The sequence below is a fragment of the Nannobrachium achirus genome (genome assembly GCF_963921795.1).
Source record: "Nannobrachium achirus genome assembly, chromosome: 2".
Lineage (NCBI taxonomy): Eukaryota > Metazoa > Chordata > Actinopteri > Myctophiformes > Myctophidae > Nannobrachium > Nannobrachium achirus.
In genome coordinates, this window is record NC_137811.1 from 41,479,951 (window position 1) to 41,500,717 (window position 20,767).

Consider the following 20,767-nt stretch of genomic DNA (forward strand, 5'->3'; position numbering starts at 1 on the left):
CCACGTCTGCCTTGTGGGGGAGGAGTCGGCCTGCATTGGTGATGCCGTCTTCCTCACCGGAACCTCCTCCAAGCCATGTCCCTCCAGTCCCTGTTCCTCCATTCTCTTTCACCAAATAACTGTTTATAACTGCCTTATTACTGTTAACACTGTATTTAATCTCCTCAGTCGGACAGTCAAACACAATAAGCAGCATCATTGCAGAATACAACACACAGCCTTAAATAGCATCGTCTGACGATGTGTCGATGACGTCACTGGGAAATGTGATGTCATTCTAACAAACTTCAACTTGTTTATCTTTACGCAGTTCTGTGTGCTTGTGTCTTTTATACTTTTTGAGATAAAAGAATAAAACAGTTTACCAGTAATTTTCCTATGGGAAATGAATTCTGTCTTACTATTTATTTTACTGCTTGTAATATAAATAGTAGCAATACCACAAAGTTCAATGGAACTTTTCCTGTAACCTTTTTTGGTGACAAAGTATAAAATAGAGCATAAGTGGTAAATCAAACTAGATCAACTAGATTTAGTTTATTATAACAAATCATTTCAATAATCTTACCAACCATTTGTTGGTATAATAGTAACTGTTGTAGTTTTTCTATAAAAATATATCCTTAATTGTTTGATTAATCAAAAAAGTAATTGACAGAACACTGGAGAAAAGTTGCAGGCCTACCTGTCTGGAACGCCACACACAGGAGGGAGTGACACAAACAAGGCACAGCTCTCCAGCAGGTATCTTGTGATGTCCGTCCCAAGACGCTGCAATATTCTTTTCTGCAGGGTGCTACCGTGGATGTATTGAGGACGGACGGTATTGATTGATTGAAGTATTTATTAGAAGTTTGCATAGGGAAAGTTTCATGATGGTACGGTTCACTGGTACAAGGTCAACTAAAAGGAAACTCAGGTAAGCCTTGAGGCTTATTTCCATTGAGATCCTTCTCTTTAAATCATAACGAGTTTCGAGTGGCAACCACCTGTAAGTGGTTTCTCAGAGTGGTTTTAAAGAAAGTTAGGGTTTACTCCAACTCCTTCAAGGCCTTCGGTAGGGCGTTCCACATTTTAGTGGTATAGCAACACATTTTACCCCTTGTTTGAGCCAAATCTGGGTTGGACATGGTCTGTGGTGCCGTTGGTGCTGGACAACCTTGACATTTTGGACATATTTTGTCATTTACATGGGTAACTTAGTGGTGTAGCATATCTTGTACACCAGCCCCATTACAAGATGCTGTAGCCTACTCTGTCATCTACCCTGAGCCCTGAGCCACCCCACGCTTGGTGAATAGGGGTGAGGTGAGTCTGAGGATGAAGGTTAAGAAGGACCCTAATTATTTAGTTTTGGGCTGTTTGGAGCCTTGTTTTCAGGGCCTTTTCAGAAGAGAAGAGCAGGGGTTTTCAAAGTGGGTGCCGCTGGGAACCCTGGCCTGGAGTGCCGTGACAGCAGTCATCTGGGGTGCCGCAAGATATTTTGATAATATTTTTAATTTATTTGGACACTTAAATACATTGAAGTGTAGAAGTGTTTGGGTGCATGGGTGATATTTAGTATCATTTTAAACTTGAAGTACAAAGTTATTTTCAGTCAGTTCTAACCAAATTACATTGTCCTCGCAATATATGAGTAAATATTTAAATATGCCATAAATATAAGCTGCTGGGAGTGAGAATTATGAATATACCTGTAATGTAGGGGTGCCTCGGATACAAACAATATTCATAGGGTTGCCCTAAGCCAAAAAAAAAATTGTGAACCCGTTGCTCTACTGACATTTATGCACTTCAACTACCAGCATGCAATGTATTTGGTTCATGTCTGTGTAGTGTCTACGGTCATCATTCTGCGCCAAAGACGCTGCACGACGACCACGACACCATAGACAAGACCACTTCCCAGTTCAGAGTGTGCACCCTTCAAAGGGCAGCCCTAGTTAGTGTAGTCTGCAGTGCTAGTGTAGTGTAGGGCTTTATCCTGTGACGTGTACTGTACATTTGGCTGTGAAATGAGACAGCACTAGCAAGTGCAGAACTGAGCTGAGAGCTTCTGGTAGAAAAAAAAAAGCGAAAGTCCGCCATTTTTTCCTCCGCTGTACTTGGAGGAAAAAGTACAGTAAAGTACAGAAATTGATTGATTGAAGAATTTATTAGAAGTTTGCAATAGAAAAAAGTACAGTTTCATGACAGTACAAATCACTGGTACAAGGTCAACTAAAAGGAGATCCTAGAAAGCCGAGGCTTATTCCCACAGGAACCACACTTTAAGCATCTCATATAACACTGAAAGACATACGGATAGAACATAGTACTTTATCTAGGATAATATCAATTTCAAAAGCAGAAAAAGCATAACATCAAATACAAAGGCAGAAAAAAAGGGGTGGGGGGGGGGGCATGTCAATATATAAATTGGTGAAAAAAAAGTCAGGGACTATTCTATTCTCTTCCCCCTGCCACGGGAGGTTAATGTTGTCAATCTGTGGGTCAAGACCCGCAGAGAGGTTCCCAAAATATTTATATTCAATATTCAATTATATATATATATATATATATATATATATATATATATATTTTTTTTTTTACCTGGAACTGCTCAAATTCACCGCTCCACTTCGAACCGAGGTTTGATTTTTTCTTTCTATCACAGTGTCACCTACTTTAATTGTGAAGTTTTCAACTTGGCTAAGTTTCTGATTAGATCCGAAGAGGATACATTCAGTTTTATCTAGGCGAATTGAGAGTCTGTTGTCATTGAGCCAGGTGCAGTCGTGCAGATCATGTTTAGTTCACAGTTAAGGGCCTCAACCTGCAATATGTCTTTGCCTGAGACTAGGAGAGCCGAGTCATCCGCAAACAGAAACAGATTGCTGTCTTAAACCTTGTGGCTTTTCCAGTCAATTAAATACATGATTAGTATACCCGTGTGTGATGTTATGTAACACAATAAACTGTAATAAAAGCTGATAAAGGTGTTTTTTCTAAAATTGGTGAAAGAAGAGAATATGGGTGATCACTGATCAGTGGTCGACAGTAACAAGTACATTTACTTGAGTAGCCTATACTGTAACATCTTTTTTGAGTAATTGTACTTTAGTTGAGTATTTGTTTTTGCTATAAATAAATAAATAAATAAATAAACAAATAAATAAATAAAAGCTTATGACTTTCTCTCCACTCACTATAATTCATATTCATACTCATATCATTCATTTGTTGCCTATGTTGCTATTCAAATACAGAAGAAACCAATCTACTCAGCATGGGACCCTAACAATGTACAGTAAGTAGTCTCACCACTGTCAGGCGGAAACCTTGTATACCTGCATGTCCCAAACTGCCTCTTTTCCTGTGTTCCAATGCAGCCAATGCATCACACAGTTATTATTTGGTCACAAGCTCTTGTTAATACCGTTCCTTGGTTACTGTAAATATTTACAAACCCACAGACAGACGTAACCTCTTTCAATTTGGTGTCCCTATTTTGGGAATGTCATTAAGACATGGTCGTATGACAAAGTATAAAATATGCCTTTGATTTGTGAAGAAATACAAAAAGATTGAATATGTAGATGTTTCAGTCTAATATGTTTGACTTGTGAGCTATTTAGTATCTAAATGTAATTTCTCTTTATCTATTCATTGTGTGTGTGTGTGTGTGTGTGTGTGTGTGTGTGTGTGTGTGTGTGTGTGTGTGTGTGTGTGTGTGTGTGTGCGTGCGTGCGTGCACGTGATTATGCGTGCGTGTGAGCGTGTGAGCATCTTGTATAATTGGCACCGTGTCTCTCAAATACAGAAATATATATTGTCGTTGTTTGGTGGAAACCTTGTACCAGTCCAAAACCTTCCTTTTATGATATTGTTTTAAAAACGATTTAAAATAGTGAAAAGTAGCAGTGTGCTTGTACTGTAGATCTGCTATTTTCATTGCTTTTGTCTGACGCTTTTGTGTGATGAAGTAGGGCTTTGATTTACAAAAAAACAGACACATTTGAAACTTGGAGATACAAGGTTTCTGCCTGACATTGATGTCTCACACTGACTTCCCCACATGAGGATTTCACCCAAACAAATGCTACACCTTACCCAGACTGGCTGTTTGCCATCATTATCCTCCTCTCTGCCGTTCTTGTGCTAAACTTTAGGTGAACTTTAGGTGACCAAAAGACTTGTGTAGACATTCTGTGGCAAGGATATTTCCTGTCAGTATCTCTTGGACTGGAGAATCCTTTACAAGGCATCCACAGTAGACAAGAAATGTCTACAGCTGGGACTCATGATCTCATCTTATCTTAATCTTGTCAATGATGTTGTGACATTTCACTAGACCTTTGTGAAGTCTGTCATTCCAGAACTACTCATGTGTCTGATAGTTAAATTAATTAGATTTAGGAATATCTTGGTTATCGCTCCTTTTTTATTTTTGTATTATTTTATTGATTTGTTCTTAATTTTATTTTTGCTGAGCTTAGAGAGTATAGTATAGAGACGGGTCGGGCATACTGTGGGCAGAGAGAGAGGGGAAAGGACCACATGTGTCAATTTGGCTAATGCACTATTCCACAAGTTGTCAAAGTGGGGCCTGTGTGTGAAAAGGAATGAAAACAATAGTTAGCATCATAGCAGCATACAATGATAGTGCATTTTGGATATTTACGCCTGTGTATTTGTTATGTATTTATGTTGTGTTATTCCAATTTAAATGTTATTGTATCTTTTAGGTTTTTTAAGAAAATGGCATGGAATCATATTTTATATCTTGGAACTTAATACTTGTTGACCTTGTGGCTTTCCCAGTCAATTAAATAGATGATTAGTATACACGTTCAAGAGAGCATATTACACCTGTCCTGCGTGACCTTCACTGGCTCCCAGTCAAACATAGAATCCACTTCAAATTACTTAACACCTACAAGGCACTAAACAACCTCGCTCCTCCATACCTCTTTGATCTCCTAGAACGTCCCCACTCCCTCAGGTCTGGTGATGCAAATCTACCGGTACTTGTTGTCCCCAAGACCAAATACCGTACCTGGGAGTGAATCGGGCTCTGAACCCTCTGGAATGCTCTCCCCAAAACCCTCAGAGATGCCCCCACCATCCAAACCTTCAAAACTGCCCCCAAAACCCACCTCTTTGATATTGCTTTCCCCGCTAACCGACCTTATGTTTAATTGTTTGTAAATGGTTTATTCCCTCTTAGTGTTTTTTTGTAATACTCCTTAATGAAGTTGTTTATTCTTTAGCCCCTTTTCGACTTTAGCACCACACCACACCACACCACACTACACCACACCACACCACACCGCACCACATAAAAATATCTACATTTTCCATTACAAAAAAAGTACCCATATCGGTAAGAAACAAATTGACCCTTTTAACTGTGATTATAATACAAGATAAATTTGTATTACAACTATCCTAATTATAATGCACTGTAATGGATTATAACTGTGATTATAATACATTATAAAGTATTAATGTAACTATGATAATTAAAATACACTATAATAGATTATAATAGTGGTTATAACACAATAGAATCTATTATCATGTATTACAACTATATCCTGGTGGTCTAAATGAAAAGTCAGTGAGTGATCAGTCATTATGAAGTGTTTGGCCCTGTTTGGCCTAGCTCAGACCTACTCTAGAGTGGATAATTTTTAGTACCCTGTTTAGTACCACTTTCACACCACTCTACCCAGGTCCTTGTAGTGGAAAACCTGGCACAAGTGGGCGGTTTGGTGTGGAGTGGTGTGGAGTTGGGCCAGTGGAAAATGGGCTTTTGTTCTCTTTTGCCCCATGTAAAGCGTATTTGGGTACTCAGAAAAGTCCTACATTTGAGATATTATCATTATTTAAGAGGTATAACCTGGAGATTTTCCTGATTCTACAGGTACTGGCAATGTATTAAACCTGGTGTATATTTAGTTCATCAAAAGGTTTCAAAAGAACATTTTATCTGGAGACAGAGAGTCTCTTTTTCGAACAGGTTCAAGGTCTCTTGGAGAGGAAATAAACCATGTATTATGTAAAGGCATGTGTTTCATTCCAAACTCTCAAGACAGAAAACAAATTATAATTATTCATTATTATTCAAGAATGGAAATAGAATGACTTGTTCTACCTGCAGACAGACATTTCTGTAACTGATGCAACATTCACAATAAAACAAAACTTGTATTATTTAAGGAAAGAATATATACAGTGTATGGCAATGTGTCAATGGCACAAACATAGGCAATTTTATAGGGGAGGCACGCCCCATCTGACTGACCAGATTTTAAAAGATCTGTCAGATTGATCAGATTGATTCATTGATTCATTCTAGATGTAGGTATTTGTTTTTCATTTGCAAAAAGGTGACATATGAAATGAAAGTTTGCTAGGTAGCTTACTTATAACAAGACATTAGTATGGAGAGCTCTCTCTTTGATCTCTGCTATGCTCTGCAGGAGTTACCAAGCATAGTCCCCCCCCCCCCCCCCACTGTATGTCTGCTTTCGGAACTGTACTAAACTTCACGTGCTTTGCTGCTACCTGGCCACCACAGTCCACAGTACCACAGTCCACAGCAAGGACAAGAATGAAGATTCCTATATTCCTATATCTGCTGACCAGTATCGGCTATGCAGTAGGACTGGGAAATGTGTGGCGATTTCCCTATCTTTGCCAAATATATGGAGGGGGTGAGATATGCCTGTACTTCCATCGTTTTTTCAATATCATATGTTGTGTCTTGCTGTGAAAACTTAAATATATTTATTAAACTTGCCACTACAGGTGTTTCAGGATTGGCTTTAAGTTAGCATGGGTTTGATTCATTGATTGAATATTTTATTAGACAAAAATGAAGAACAGTATACTAAGTATAGTCAAAACAAAACATTTAGTGCAGTACAAGTATACAGTTAAACACCCTGCCTAAAAGGAACACCCCAAATAAGCTCTTTATGGTCTTGTTTACGATGGAGGTCCTTGGTATTCAATTCATGGACATAAACAATAGCAAGAGAAAACATTCAAATATCATCGCAATTATAAAACACTATATATGTACAGAGTAGAGGAATAAAGGGGGGTGGGGGTAAGGTAATAATTCTCGCCTGTCTATGGGAGAAGTGATAACTACTTCTGCCTCTGGCCTCCTGAAAGGTGAATTTTCAGGGCTGTTTTGAAGGAGGCCAGTGAGCTACATTTTAAGGAAAATTGTCAAGGAATATTCCACACTTGGGTGGCAGTGTTGTAGAAGGAGAATTTACCCATATTTGTCTAATGGGTTTGTGTTATCATAATATTGTTGTGTGCACTCCCTTTGGTGTTGTGGCTGTGGGTGTCGCTAACTTTTTGAAGGTGTTTAGATATGTGGGTATTGAGGGGATTGAGGGCAGAGTTGCATTTTGAAAGCCAATCCCATTTTTTGTTGTTTAACCCTAGGCATATTAGGCTAGCAAAATGTATGGGAGAAAAGTGGATCATGGACATGGGCCCCAGGTTGAGAAGTTGTCGAATCAGTTTGTTTTGGGAGGTTGGGAGTCTGTGGCTGACTGAATCATCGGCAAACAGGAACAGTTTGCAGTTCCTTGAGGATATTGTGCCATACAGGGCAGGAATTTCATGGCTGCCGTTGCCCCTCAGTTTGGCCTTGTGCCCCTCAAGCCAATGGCAATGTAATAAGAATCAAAATCTACAAGGTAACTAGTGACAAGTTTTCAAATACCTGTTGTGGTGTAAAAGTACAATATTTGCCTGAGATATTGTGGAGTAAAAGTAAAAGTATTGGAGATGCTCAAGTACAGTATACACGCTGCAATGGTCGTCCGGATCGGGAATCAAACCGGCGATGCCTATGTGGCAATGCCTCAGTGGTATGTGCCTGGACCAGTAGGCCAGCGGGTACCCCAGATTTGAGGGGACTAAATTTAATTGACTAATGTTTTAAAATGTTTAATTTTAAATCCTCTCTCATCCCCACCCCCCCTTTTTTCAATTGAATGACAGCAATGATGACTGGGGATTTTATTTTAATCATTTGTATGTTTAAAGTGTTAATACACATGTGTCTTGTCATTAAAGATAGATAGTTCATCATTTTATTTGAGTTTGGCCATTAGCCAGTGTGACCATGACCCTGCATTTGAACCTTATTCTGTTTGATTCTTACCCACTCATCCTCCCCCCTCATCTACCCTCCCTCTCCTCTCCGCTCCGCTCCTCTCCTCCCCTCCTGTTCCCCTCCTCCTCCCCTCCTCATCGGACAGACGGCAGACAGACAGACATTTGGTCATTGAATTGTTAGACTATCATAATATTGTATCTTAGTAACAGCTCTGGTGTTGTTTGTGCTTTAGAGACACCATGCTAGGTGAAGGCCACATTTTTTATGAACGGTGCAGTATGCTGCCTTATCTCTTCAAATTCCTCACCTGGCAGGATAGCCGTGTCTCACAATAATATGTCTGGTCTCTCTCCCTAGCCTGAAGTGTTCTTCAGAATGCATTTTCTGAATATACCATTTTATACCATTATTGAACTCTGTATTCTCTTCTCATATTTGGCCTTGCGTCACAGTAACTTTACCTGAGCATTTCTGACTGAGAGCTTCTAATTCAATTATTCAAAGGTTGAAAAACTAAAAATTGGCATTTTGATGTCTTATTCCATGTTCTGAGGCAAAGTCTGCCCCTGTAAAGAAATGTGACTCACACCTGCAGTGCTGTAACTTCACTGTGTTGTGTTTGCAGGTGGCTTCCTCATCCCCTACATTACAGCGCTGCTGTTGCAGGGCCTCCCACTGCTTTACCTGGAACTAGCAATAGGACAGATGCTTCGCATGGGCAACATTGGTGTCTGGAACTCAATCTCACCATTCCTGGGTGGAGTCGGTGGGTACAGTTCTCCTGGCCTATACAGATAGATACAGTATACTGTAGGTAGATGCCTTTATTATCCTCGTGGGATGACATCTACTGCATACACAGTAGGTCAGGAGAATTATGATCTCATTTTAGTAAACATGACACATATGAACCACAGCTGAAAACATTTTTAATGTGTCTATGATTTCTGTTGTCTTCCAAACACTTTGACATGATATCCATCATAAATCACTTACAGGCAGTATATATGTTGCTGGTCTCCCCTAAATCTTTTTGGGCTCACATTTGCATACACAGTCATTAAACCAAAACTACAGTGGTTGTAGTATATACATATAATGCAAGTGTCTTTTGTGCAGTATGTATAATGTCACTTTCTGTTTGAACTGTACAGGCATAGCATCCATGATAGGATCCTTCCTGGTAGCACCGGTTTACAACAACATTCTGGCCTGGGTGCTGTGGTATTTCTTCCATTCTTTCGAAGACCCACTGCCTTGGAGCCAGTGTCCACTCAACAACACTCTAACAAGTATTTCCACTTCTCTGTTAGAACTCCTACACAATCTGAATCATGTTCTCATATTTGATTCTTGCATAAACAAAATTAGGCTTTTTCTTGATCTCTTCTGTCTCCATTTTGTTACTTCCATATTAATCACTCAGGTTCCATTAAGGAGTGTGTGGACAGCACACCAGTGAACTACTGCTGGTACCGTGAGACGCTGAACATCACAACAGACATTGAGGAGAGTGGCGGCTTGCAGTGGTGGCTGGTGCTCTGCCTGGCCGCTGCCTGGTCTATCCACTACATCTGTGTCATCAGAGGAATACAGAGCATGGGAAAGGTTGGTTCACCAAAGTGATGCCATATTTTAAACTGAAACTAGGTAACTTTAAGCCTATTTTGTACTTGTACTGTATATAAATATTTTAGCAGTCATTTCCCTCTATCAGCCACTATATTGTTGTGTGGGGGTGTTTCCTTGCAGAAAGTACATCCCTCTTGCAGTAATTTGGTTTTGTTCCACTGTTTATGTTGACATTCATCCATTGAGGGACATTTTTGTCAGAGGGAGCTGGCCAGAGTTCTTAATTGCTCCCTTTGAACTTCAAAGTGCACTGAGGTATAATTGTTTGGGCCAAGAATGGAAATAGAATGACTTGTTCTACCTGCAGACAGACATTTCTGTAACTGATGCAACATTCACAATAAAACAAAACTTGTATTATTTAAGGAAAGAATATATACAGTGTATGGCAATGTGTCAATGGCACAAACATAGGCAATTTTATAGGGGAGGCACGCCCCATCTGACTGACCAGATTTTAAAAGATCTGTCAGATTGATCAGATTGATTCATTGATTCATTCTAGATGTAGGTATTTGTTTTTCATTTGCAAAAAGGTGACATATGAAATGAAAGTTTGCTAGGTAGCTTACTTATAACAAGACATTAGTATGGAGAGCTCTCTCTTTGATCTCTGCTATGCTCTGCAGGAGTTACCAAGCATAGTCCCCCCCCCCCCCCCCACTGTATGTCTGCTTTCGGAACTGTACTAAACTTCACGTGCTTTGCTGCTACCTGGCCACCACAGTCCACAGTACCACAGTCCACAGCAAGGACAAGAATGAAGATTCCTATATTCCTATATCTGCTGACCAGTATCGGCTATGCAGTAGGACTGGGAAATGTGTGGCGATTTCCCTATCTTTGCCAAATATATGGAGGGGGTGAGATATGCCTGTACTTCCATCGTTTTTTCAATATCATATGTTGTGTCTTGCTGTGAAAACTTAAATATATTTATTAAACTTGCCACTACAGGTGTTTCAGGATTGGCTTTAAGTTAGCATGGGTTTGATTCATTGATTGAATATTTTATTAGACAAAAATGAAGAACAGTATACTAAGTATAGTCAAAACAAAACATTTAGTGCAGTACAAGTATACAGTTAAACACCCTGCCTAAAAGGAACACCCCAAATAAGCTCTTTATGGTCTTGTTTACGATGGAGGTCCTTGGTATTCAATTCATGGACATAAACAATAGCAAGAGAAAACATTCAAATATCATCGCAATTATAAAACACTATATATGTACAGAGTAGAGGAATAAAGGGGGGTGGGGGTAAGGTAATAATTCTCGCCTGTCTATGGGAGAAGTGATAACTACTTCTGCCTCTGGCCTCCTGAAAGGTGAATTTTCAGGGCTGTTTTGAAGGAGGCCAGTGAGCTACATTTTAAGGAAAATTGTCAAGGAATATTCCACACTTGGGTGGCAGTGTTGTAGAAGGAGAATTTACCCATATTTGTCTAATGGGTTTGTGTTATCATAATATTGTTGTGTGCACTCCCTTTGGTGTTGTGGCTGTGGGTGTCGCTAACTTTTTGAAGGTGTTTAGATATGTGGGTATTGAGGGGATTGAGGGCAGAGTTGCATTTTGAAAGCCAATCCCATTTTTTGTTGTTTAACCCTAGGCATATTAGGCTAGCAAAATGTATGGGAGAAAAGTGGATCATGGACATGGGCCCCAGGTTGAGAAGTTGTCGAATCAGTTTGTTTTGGGAGGTTGGGAGTCTGTGGCTGACTGAATCATCGGCAAACAGGAACAGTTTGCAGTTCCTTGAGGATATTGTGCCATACAGGGCAGGAATTTCATGGCTGCCGTTGCCCCTCAGTTTGGCCTTGTGCCCCTCAAGCCAATGGCAATGTAATAAGAATCAAAATCTACAAGGTAACTAGTGACAAGTTTTCAAATACCTGTTGTGGTGTAAAAGTACAATATTTGCCTGAGATATTGTGGAGTAAAAGTAAAAGTATTGGAGATGCTCAAGTACAGTATACACGCTGCAATGGTCGTCCGGATCGGGAATCAAACCGGCGATGCCTATGTGGCAATGCCTCAGTGGTATGTGCCTGGACCAGTAGGCCAGCGGGTACCCCAGATTTGAGGGGACTAAATTTAATTGACTAATGTTTTAAAATGTTTAATTTTAAATCCTCTCTCATCCCCACCCCCCCTTTTTTCAATTGAATGACAGCAATGATGACTGGGGATTTTATTTTAATCATTTGTATGTTTAAAGTGTTAATACACATGTGTCTTGTCATTAAAGATAGATAGTTCATCATTTTATTTGAGTTTGGCCATTAGCCAGTGTGACCATGACCCTGCATTTGAACCTTATTCTGTTTGATTCTTACCCACTCATCCTCCCCCCTCATCTACCCTCCCTCTCCTCTCCGCTCCGCTCCTCTCCTCCCCTCCTGTTCCCCTCCTCCTCCCCTCCTCATCGGACAGACGGCAGACAGACAGACATTTGGTCATTGAATTGTTAGACTATCATAATATTGTATCTTAGTAACAGCTCTGGTGTTGTTTGTGCTTTAGAGACACCATGCTAGGTGAAGGCCACATTTTTTATGAACGGTGCAGTATGCTGCCTTATCTCTTCAAATTCCTCACCTGGCAGGATAGCCGTGTCTCACAATAATATGTCTGGTCTCTCTCCCTAGCCTGAAGTGTTCTTCAGAATGCATTTTCTGAATATACCATTTTATACCATTATTGAACTCTGTATTCTCTTCTCATATTTGGCCTTGCGTCACAGTAACTTTACCTGAGCATTTCTGACTGAGAGCTTCTAATTCAATTATTCAAAGGTTGAAAAACTAAAAATTGGCATTTTGATGTCTTATTCCATGTTCTGAGGCAAAGTCTGCCCCTGTAAAGAAATGTGACTCACACCTGCAGTGCTGTAACTTCACTGTGTTGTGTTTGCAGGTGGCTTCCTCATCCCCTACATTACAGCGCTGCTGTTGCAGGGCCTCCCACTGCTTTACCTGGAACTAGCAATAGGACAGATGCTTCGCATGGGCAACATTGGTGTCTGGAACTCAATCTCACCATTCCTGGGTGGAGTCGGTGGGTACAGTTCTCCTGGCCTATACAGATAGATACAGTATACTGTAGGTAGATGCCTTTATTATCCTCGTGGGATGACATCTACTGCATACACAGTAGGTCAGGAGAATTATGATCTCATTTTAGTAAACATGACACATATGAACCACAGCTGAAAACATTTTTAATGTGTCTATGATTTCTGTTGTCTTCCAAACACTTTGACATGATATCCATCATAAATCACTTACAGGCAGTATATATGTTGCTGGTCTCCCCTAAATCTTTTTGGGCTCACATTTGCATACACAGTCATTAAACCAAAACTACAGTGGTTGTAGTATATACATATAATGCAAGTGTCTTTTGTGCAGTATGTATAATGTCACTTTCTGTTTGAACTGTACAGGCATAGCATCCATGATAGGATCCTTCCTGGTAGCACCGGTTTACAACAACATTCTGGCCTGGGTGCTGTGGTATTTCTTCCATTCTTTCGAAGACCCACTGCCTTGGAGCCAGTGTCCACTCAACAACACTCTAACAAGTATTTCCACTTCTCTGTTAGAACTCCTACACAATCTGAATCATGTTCTCATATTTGATTCTTGCATAAACAAAATTAGGCTTTTTCTTGATCTCTTCTGTCTCCATTTTGTTACTTCCATATTAATCACTCAGGTTCCATTAAGGAGTGTGTGGACAGCACACCAGTGAACTACTGCTGGTACCGTGAGACGCTGAACATCACAACAGACATTGAGGAGAGTGGCGGCTTGCAGTGGTGGCTGGTGCTCTGCCTGGCCGCTGCCTGGTCTATCCACTACATCTGTGTCATCAGAGGAATACAGAGCATGGGAAAGGTTGGTTCACCAAAGTGATGCCATATTTTAAACTGAAACTAGGTAACTTTAAGCCTATTTTGTACTTGTACTGTATATAAATATTTTAGCAGTCATTTCCCTCTATCAGCCACTATATTGTTGTGTGGGGGTGTTTCCTTGCAGAAAGTACATCCCTCTTGCAGTAATTTGGTTTTGTTCCACTGTTTATGTTGACATTCATCCATTGAGGGACATTTTTGTCAGAGGGAGCTGGCCAGAGTTCTTAATTGCTCCCTTTGAACTTCAAAGTGCACTGAGGTATAATTGTTTGGGCCATAAAAGTGTCAAGTGCTCGTTAGTGATATATATTATCAACGAAAGCATCAAAGACAACCTGTTTGATGCCTGTCATAGAGGGGAGGGGGAGTGGGACATGTGTTTGTATACACACATACTTGCCTAGTTCCCCTTTAATGAAAGACATTTTGTTTCTTTTTTAGGCTGTGTACGTGACTTCCACACTCCCATACGTGGTGCTGACCATCTTTTTGGTGCGTGGACTGACTCTCCCAGGAGCCACTGACGGACTCATCTACCTCTTCACACCTAGCCTCGGAAACCCAGACTTTTATTTTGGCGATAACTTCACACCTGATGTGAGCTCTCTGACTAGTCAAAATGTCTTTGTGAATCAGATGGTCTGATGGACTTATCTTTTGTATCATCTTGTGCTTCTTCACTCAGTGGGAGGTTCTGAAGAATCCCCAGGTGTGGCTGGATGCTGCTACGCAGATCTTCTTCTCTCTGGGTGTGGCCTCTGGAGGGCTCATCGCCTTCAGGTAACAATAAACCAAGAAATAAAGCTAACACTCACTGCACAACAATTCCATTCCTTTGGTTTTAAACGAATTTCTCCTCTCTCTTCCCCAGCATTGGTGTGCATCCATTGCTCGATTTCTTTGATCTTTGGGTCGAGGAGGAGCTAGATCTGGTTGGAGATCTTGTGCGCGATCTCTGCATCTCTACTTATCATTGGATTCTTTGAGATCATCGGAGTGATTTACGTCCGTGGAATGAAAAAGTCAAAGTCCAAAAGACAGGCTTCATTTTACATTTAACACTCCGTCTCTATTAATGTCCTGGGATTTGTTGATGTGTTTATATCAAGTATAAACACATACTTAGGTATTACTGCGTAGGTATTATTGTTTTTCTAGTTCTTTTTAAATAATCAAATGATTGCAGTTGCTGGAGCCAAAATGCTTTTCTGTTTATTTTGTTTGTTATATTGAAATAAATTGCGTGACCTTGACGTCATCTTAATCGCAGAGGAGTGGCATCATTATTCACCATGGGACGAGGAAAGCAACACAGTTTTTGACTGTGTTTATGTTACAGGTCAGCATTCAGGGTTTTTGTATATATTCTTTTGGTGTGTGTATGTTAAATAAATGGATTGACGTATCCAAAATTATGCACTCCGGACATTGAATTCATGCACAATTGCACATGTCTGACTAAAAGTATTTACTTAGTCTAGCAGACCTGTGGGTGTCTTTTGAATGCTCCCGTGGGAGGTAGAGAGGTCTGTGGCACGTCAACACCTGCAGCACGAATGACAAACAGTAGATAAGCTCCACTGCCTCATACTGGAGAACTCCTGTCTGGTCCTTGCTGCTGAAACAAGAATAAAGATTAAGAATCAAAATGGTTTTATTTACCATGTTTTAAACAAAACGCTGTGAGGGTTCTTATCATATTCTATTTAGCAACACACTTTTAGATTTAAACTGCAAATTACTGTGATTTGTGAATCTTTTATGGCTGTTTGCCAGCATATTTGATAGCTAACAACCCCCAAGGCATAGATAAGCACTGTTACAACAAAGATTTCAGAGGAGGGCTTGGTGTTGGAAGAATTATCCATAAGACAACTATTGGTTTATCAAACATAACTTGCTTGGACCAGAGGAGTTAGGCAGGAGGCATCCACTAGGTGGCGGTAACGTGACACTAACTAACTAGCGTGGCAGCAACATGCACCAACAGACCATGGCCCAGACACAACATGCCTGGAGGAGGGGAGGGAGGGAAGAGACTGAGAGGGGAGAAGGTAAAAGATGGGCAGAGAGAGACATAACACATAGCATCTTCTGGCTATTTGTGAATATTTAAAAAAGTATTAAAGGTTTTAGAACATGCCCAAAACAGGGGTGCCAGCTTAAATTGTGTTTAAAACAAAAACAAAGGACAAAGGAAGTCGTGCCGGTGTTAAAGGTGTACCAATCATTTCGTTATGATACATTTACCCCCCTTTGACTCCGGATCAAATGCATTTGGGTCTCTATCCAGAATCAATGGGCCTATAAAGCATCTCCTCAAATTATTGTCTAAGGAATGCGACAAAAACAAAAAAACTGTTATTGAACTCAAGTCTCTGGGGTGAGTAATCGATAGAAAATAAGTCGGATGAACTACTCCTTTAATTGTTAAGCCAAAGCAGTGTGTACTGATCGGTAAATGGTTGTATTTTTTTGAGCGGTGCAAACCACTTCTATGCCTCGCTTTTTGGTAGGCCTATAATGATGATGTCACTAATGATGACATAGGCAGACCAATGAAACACTTCAATTCTGTTGATTTGCCCATGATGTCATAGGCACGGAGGCACCTGATTGGTTCAATGTGATTCAGAACGCGTTTAGGCCGCAAAAAAAGTATGGTGTCATAAACATGGTGTCCAATCAAACACTTAAGCCCTTTGCACACAGGACAGTTGCGTTTTTTTCGTTTGCGGCATGAATAAAACGCATTGGATTTGGTGTGCAAGGCTGTGCGGAATCGGCGCTGCGGATCCAAAAAGGAGTCATAAAAGGAGTGATGAGTTTTTTACCGCATGCGACAAGACGCACAAATCGAACTGAGTTCGATCGAGAAAAAAATGCACGGCGGCAGGCACTCGTCGCACGGCTAATTTGGAGCCGGTGTGCATGAGGTCATAGAGAATCATTGTTTTCTTTTCAAAAAAATATATTGTCCGTTTTATCCGTGCGGATAAACGCGCCTGTGTGCAAAGGGCTTTACTTGATCATAATGTCAGATACAGGCAAAGACCAATCAAAGAATGCATTTAGTCGAAAGAATAGTACATCATAGGCACAGTCAGAGGCTTCCTATTGGTTTAACCTGATTTAGAAGAGGTTATGCGGAATCGGGTCACAAGGGTAACAGTTCCAATTGAGACATCCAGATCTCCTTATCCCGAGCAACTTCTGATGCGTTCAGAAGGCAGTTTGGAGATATAATCTTTCCATCTGGTCTTTGCCACGGGGTCTCCTTCCAGTGAGCCGTGTATCGAGGACCTTCTTAAGAATGCGCTTGGGGGACATCTGTACTAGATGCCTGAACTCCTATCCAAGTGTAGAAGCTGAGGTTCTACTCCAAGTCTCTCTCGGGTGACTGAACTTCTCACCCTATCTCTAAGGAAGATACTAGCCACCTGTCTGAGAAAACTCATTTTGTCCACTTGCACCCGCAACCTTATACTTTCGGTCATGACCCAGACTTCATGACCAAAGGTGAGAGTAGGAACAAAGATTGCTTGGTAGATATGAATTATATATATTACTTACATATATATATATATATTGATGGTGATGTCATAGTTTGTTATACTCCCCCTTCTCATTAGTGTTTGTACCCGTGCGAAGTGAGCGTCATCTCAGATGAATTTCATTTGAGAGATGATGTTATTATGATATCATAATAAATGTTTTGTACCAAAGGAAATAACAAAATCTCATGTTATTTCCTTTGCACCTGGTGAAGGAGCAAAGGACTAAATATGTTTGCACAGCTCACTTCGTACGAGTGCGATTTTTTTAAATTATTATTATTATTACCCATATTTGTATTTTTCGTAGTAGCCTATTTCATTCTATTGTGTGTTTCTGAGGACCGGTGCCTTGAATGCATCAGCCCTCCCTCCAACACGCGTCTTCCACAGCGAACTGAGCAGCTGAGCCCATTGAAGTTGACGTGTTTTTTAAGGATAATAAAACTTAACTGCATATCGCAATTTTACCCTTATCATCATAGGCCTCCGTCGGTCAAAGTTGACCATAGTTTGTACATCATACTGGTTTGGTCTGGAGCAGTGTCTCTTATGACTGAATAGCCCTATGTGATAGTGGCAGTCTCGGTCACAGAGATCGCATATGTGGTGGTTGGTCTGTTTGCTTTGTTGTGAGCTTTTCTTCCGTCCCTCTTGTCTTCCGCTCCGTCTGACAGTTTCTTTTCCCCTGTCATGAGGTGTTGATTGCTTCTCCACCTTGTGCGGTCAGATGCGAGGGCCTACCAGGACTTAAAGTTGATGTCAAGAGCATTAATGTCTCTCTTGCAGACATCTCTGTATCGCAGTGGGGATGGCCTGTTGTTCTCTTCCCGCGTGCTAGTTCTCCATAGACGAGGTCTTTGGGACTGCGACCATCCTCCATAAGAATGCACATGGCCCAACCTGTGCAGTCTACGCTTTGTCTTGCTAGGATATGCCCAGGATGCGCCGGTAGCTTCTCAGATGGAACGTGTTGAGTCTTCTCTCCTGCCTGGCATAAGGTTGTCCACGTCTCGCTGCCATACAATAGAGTGCTGACAACACAGGCGTCGTACACAGCCATCTTAGTTTTAACTGTCAGCTTTGTGTTTTCCCACACTCGTTTGGTGAGGCGGGAGAGTGTTGTTGCTGCTTTCCCAATCCTCTCATCGATTTCAATGTCCAGGGAGAGGTTGTCACTGATAGCTGACCTGAGGTAGGTGAACTGTAGCCCTGAATACATGACTATCATATGTATTCAGGGCTAGGTGAACTGATGAACAGCATCCAGTTCATAGTTGTTGATGGTGATGACTGGTGGGGCCTCAGTGTTTTGACCAAGAACATTTGTCTTTTTCAGGCTGGGTTAGGGAAGCTCGTGCTGAGTGTGGGTCACAACAGCTGTACATTACGGAAAATCTGTCGCCCAGAGGCAGCAAATGCAATGCAGCGCCAAACAAAAAAGTGTCCAAACAGTCAGTGTTAGTCAGTAACACAAGCAATAAAACTCAATACTACCAACACAACCCAAGTGTAGAGCCAAACAAGTGTCCATTTGTCAGTGTGTGTCAGAGTGACACAGAAAAATACCTCAAATAAGAAAGTGTACATTTTTGGTGAAATTGTGCATGCACATTCCTAATATACGATGCCACTTCAATATTTTCATCCTCATGATGATGCTATAACAGGGCAATTTGTGTTTTTTTTTTGAGCGGTGGTCACAACGCTCCTATACGTGGCTGTGTGTGTGGGTCTGTCTGTCTGTTTGTCTGTTTGTCTGTTTGTCTGTCTGTCTCCGGGTATGTAGCCTGCCTGCAGTAACCTTTTCTGACCACACATGTTAAGGGAGGGGCGCTGTTGTTCAGGATAGGCCAGGCATAGGCCAGGCACACTCACACACAAACACACACACACACAGGGGGCACACACACACACACACACACACAGGGGGCACACACACACACACACACACACACACCACCGCTCAGTTCACACGAGTGTGATTTTTTAACTCCACTGATCAGTGTAAAACATTCGCGCAGTCCCTAGAGGCCAAGGAAAAACCTTTGCCCTGCATTTTTCACATCAGACATTTCTAGTGCCACCAGGAGGCCGAATTATGTAAAACACATTTTTTTACTATTTCATATTCCATCCTAATTGGCTAACATTGTCTTCCAAAGTTTGCATGATTGGTCCATTTTGAACAAAATGCCTCAAATCATGAACGGAGCTTCCCATTTCGGAGAAATCTTGCACACAGATTCCCATTAGGTCAAGGAACAAATGGCACCCTTTTCACATTGGCCTGTTATAGCGCCACCAGCATGTCCACTTTTGCAAAACTCATTTTTGGAACATATAGGCTAATGCCTCAAATCATGCATGCACTACAGCTTCTGATCGCCGTGAAAGGCTGAAGAAGACATGGCAATGGCACCCTTTTCACATTGTCCTATTATAGCGCTACCAGGAGGTCGCAATAACATACCTGACCTGGTGGAGACCTGTGTTCAAATTTAAACTGTTTTTATTGTTACCCCCACATTTCCCTTTGGTGAAGGGCAATATATATATTTTAAAGAAAGCAGGATTTTCCTACAGTACATATATTGGCTGCATTTCTTAAACATGAAACCGACTTAAAAAGTATGCCAGTGGCTGCCCTTAACTGAAGATTAACCTTGCAAAAGGATTTCCACAGAGGAGGAAAGGCTGCTTTGTGCCTGGCCCCCATCGCAGCACATTTTGCGAGTAGTCCCAACTCACAAAATGTACTAGTAGTGGTTTAAAATAAAAACATCTTTATTTATTCGGCACACTGTTAAAGCCCCGGTGCACACTCTCCTGTTAGGGTGGGTTGCACTGGACATGTGTGATGAAAAGAAGCTATTCCACTGGTGACGTTTAGGGCTTTTTGGTCTGCGTCTTGGCCAGGTGCTACAGATTTCAGCCCGGGCACCCTGACTGGCCAAAGAAGCTCTGCTGAAAACCATGTAAAGGGCACAGCACTCTTTTTTTTTTTCTAAATATTTATCCCACAATTTTGTAACCCATTTTTCACTAACTTTTTACTAGTGTCAATAATCTATTGTAATCCTGGGTGCTACACCCCCTCTGCCAATCTGGGGCGACAATGGACTGACCTCATGTTTCCTTCTATGCATGAGGAGTCCAAGGTGCTTCTTTTCACTTGACAGGAGGGAGTTTCCCCCCCTTGGACGTAGCGTATGGAAGGAACACGTTATTTCAACGAGTTCCTTTCCCCTCCATCAGGATTACTGCATGTTTTTTGTGAGGGTACCAACCCTAGGAGACACGGGGAGAACATGCAAACACCACACAGGAAGGCCCTTTTGCCAACCCCACTATGGGCACTGATGACGAGGAGGAGAGAACACAGCGTCCCCAGCAGGAAACGAACCCAGGACCTTCTAGCTGTGAGGCGACAGCACTGATGGTGCCACCGTTCCCCCGGAGACATGGCACTCTTTATTTGTACGGTTCTCTTCCATATAGTAGCCTACAGTGTAGGCTACTATATGGA